The following is a 2,896-nucleotide window of genomic DNA, read 5'->3' on the forward strand; positions in this document are numbered from 1 at the left end:
CAAATACGTACATGAAAGATTAGACTGCAGTGATGATGTAAGCAACTGTACTCCATAGTGTTCCTGAATCCAAGGAAATTAATCTATCCAGAGTTATGATTTGTTTGATTGAAAATGGATTTGGAAAAACACAAAAGGGTGTTTGACTTTGGATTAACCTGTTCTTATTGTGTTGCTGTGATCATTGGTGGCAGAAACTCCATGGATGAGTTCTTGTTCAACTGTTACTTATATGATATATATCGAAATCAAAATCAACATGGAGTAAAAAAGAAACCCAAACACAAAAAGAGGAGAAGAAATTGAAGATCAAACGGAGCAAACCAGTGAGCTTTAAAGAAGATAACCCCAACATGGGAGTTTATGATGCCCATGCCCAGGTGTCGGCTTAACATCATTCTGTTCTTGTACCACTTCTTCATCAGATGCTTTTGCTGATGCATTTCCAAACCTGTAGATTACATGACACATCTTTTCTTTAAAAAAACATGTGTTTCATATATCGATACATAAAATAAGAACTTGCCTTTCTATAGAATCGACAATTTACTCCAATGAATTACTAAGGGATGCCAACAATATAAGTTTGTTGTTAACACGAATTAAAGACTCCTGAAAGAAGAGATATCTTATCTTATTGTAATCTTCTATAAAACAATAACTTAAATTTTTAAAAGGAATAATAAGACAGATCACAGACCTGTTTGATTGGCCTTAGTTTCATGACAAGAGCACTGATTTCCAATTCAAACCCATCAGATTCAGCATCAGCAATATGGTTATCTTCATTGGCATGAGCATGAGCAAGTGAAGTTCGGCTGTCGAATGAAATTGGTCATTTAGCCTAGATATCAACAAAAGGTGGAAATGGAAATAATTTGAAGAAATAGCTGCAGGATTTCTTGAAATTATAATTACAAGTAAATTATGCCAAAAATAGAGATTATGGAGAAAGTGAGAAAAAGCAAAACCTGGATAATAAGGCCGAGGCCAAGAAGGAGACTGAAATTCTTCTTGAGAAAATCGACATCTTTCTTTACAACTTGTACGAAATGCCCAAAGCTTCTCCCAAATAGAGAAAAGAACATTCTTCTAGGTTTAAATAAGTCAAAAAGAAAAAAAACCCTAATAAGTCTTGTCTCCATTAAATCCATTAAATAAAAAAGATACAATATTTGAATTTTCAATACCTTGAGACAAAATCGAGAAGATACATCTTGATCAAATACTCCCAATGCAGTGACAGGAAGCGATGTGAAGAAGACATTGTAAAGAGACAAATACCAATCATTATACGCAGGTTGAGCTGAGAATGATGCATAAGCTTCATACAAGAAAATCGTGGTTCCAAATACGATGTTTTTATAGAAAAAATAGCATATCTGCAAAAATTAAACCAACAAAATCAATCAAATATTCAATATACGACATACCCTTGTGCATCAAATTTGGGGATTTTTTTTACAGAATTCTTAACATTGAAGAAATTCTTCGGTAAGACCAATGTCCATGGACTAATAGCAATTGTTCCAAAAACCGGAATTGAGCAATTGAGATGTCGCTCGACATAACCGCCTGCATTCCCTCAACTCCACTGATTCCAATTCCGATGTCGGCTTCTTGAATCATTCCGACATCGTTAGCTCCATCGCCGATTGCTAATGTCGTCTTTCCGGTTCCCTCTTTAACAAGTCGTGTAACCAATGCCTTTTGTTTTGGTGATGAACGACAAATGGTCGACGCGGAGAGTTGATGGGGAATCGGGAACGATGGGTGGAAAAGAAACTGATGGTCGAAAATCGTTGATGGTCGACGCAGTGCCCCTCAGGAATTCCTGGGGTTACGCATAGGATCGATTCCATTTCATTATTTAGTAGAACGCATAGGATCGATTCCATGTATAGATGAAATCAATGGGGTTATGCATATCGACAGAAGGAAGGAGAAGGAAGGGGTTAGGGTTCATATCTATTGAGTTTCAGGGGAGCTGATTGTGTTGATTGTTTAGAGAGAAAACATAAGAATGAAGGAAAGAATCGTAAGAAAGAAGTTTTATTCGGGAGGCGCGTGTATTATGCTGGGTCAGGATGATGTCAGCAAAATGATCCTAAGGTGGAGACTAAAGGAGGGAAATGCAATCAAGGGTTGATGTTTCTTCAATGAAGAATTTAAGGTTTTGTTTTAGTAATATTTAGAGATAGGTTAGACGTAGCTCACTTACAGCGGGTTTTTTTCTCAAAACCGGGATTCGCTGGAGCAACGTTTCTGAGCCGAAAGGCTCTTTTCTCGGAGCCGTCGGGCGCTCCGGGGGCTTCCGCCTCGTGCTAGGGAGTTACCCTAGGCTTTGGGGGGTTAGGGACGCTTAGAGAGAGAGTTTAGAGAGAGAAAGAAAGGTTTGAAGGTGTGAGGAAGTGAGGGAACCCGGCACCTCTATTTACAGGGGTGCTGACTGATGGACTCGTCGAGTAGGAGGACCTACTCGCCGAGTTGGGGCATGCGGCAGCCTTCTAGTGGTGCCACGTGTCCAATTATGGTGGTGCCACGTCACCCCTATCGCGTATCAGCCTTCAAACTTAGAAAAATCATAACTCTCGCATACGAGCTCCGTTTTTGATGTTCTTTTTTTCAACGCGTAGGTAAAATCAAGATATACAACTTTCGTTTAGACTCCGTCGGCTAATTCTAGACCGATCTTAAATTTAACAGTAGGAGGCGTTTAGACTGTTAAATAACCGCGAAGAATTCGTAACTCCTTCATACGGACTCCGTTTTCGTCTGTCTTTTTACCGTTGAGTTCCTATTAATGAGATCTTCAACTCTCATTTAGGTCGCGTAAGCCAAAAACCGCTCGAACTAAAATTCGAGTTTAGGGCTGTACACTGCTAAGCCGAAACTT

The 2,896-nt window shown here is 39.2% G+C and overlaps 1 long non-coding RNA gene across 1 annotated transcript; it reads right to left on the reverse strand.

The window, feature by feature from the left end:
- Positions 1 to 525: 525 nt before the first annotated feature.
- On the reverse strand, positions 526 to 1,068 carry LOC145156435 (uncharacterized). The gene is made up of 3 exons (XR_013736702.1): positions 972 to 1,068; positions 701 to 818; positions 526 to 612 (listed from the first exon to the last, which is right to left on the reverse strand). It is a non-coding gene; the product is annotated as an uncharacterized LOC145156435 (long non-coding RNA).
- Positions 1,069 to 2,896: the final 1,828 nt, after the last annotated feature.

The sequence above is a fragment of the Lactuca virosa genome, chromosome 2 (genome assembly GCF_052849685.1).
Source record: "Lactuca virosa cultivar CGN04683 chromosome 2, Lactuca_virosa_CGN04683_v6, whole genome shotgun sequence".
NCBI classification, from domain to species: Eukaryota; Viridiplantae; Streptophyta; class Magnoliopsida; order Asterales; family Asteraceae; genus Lactuca; species Lactuca virosa.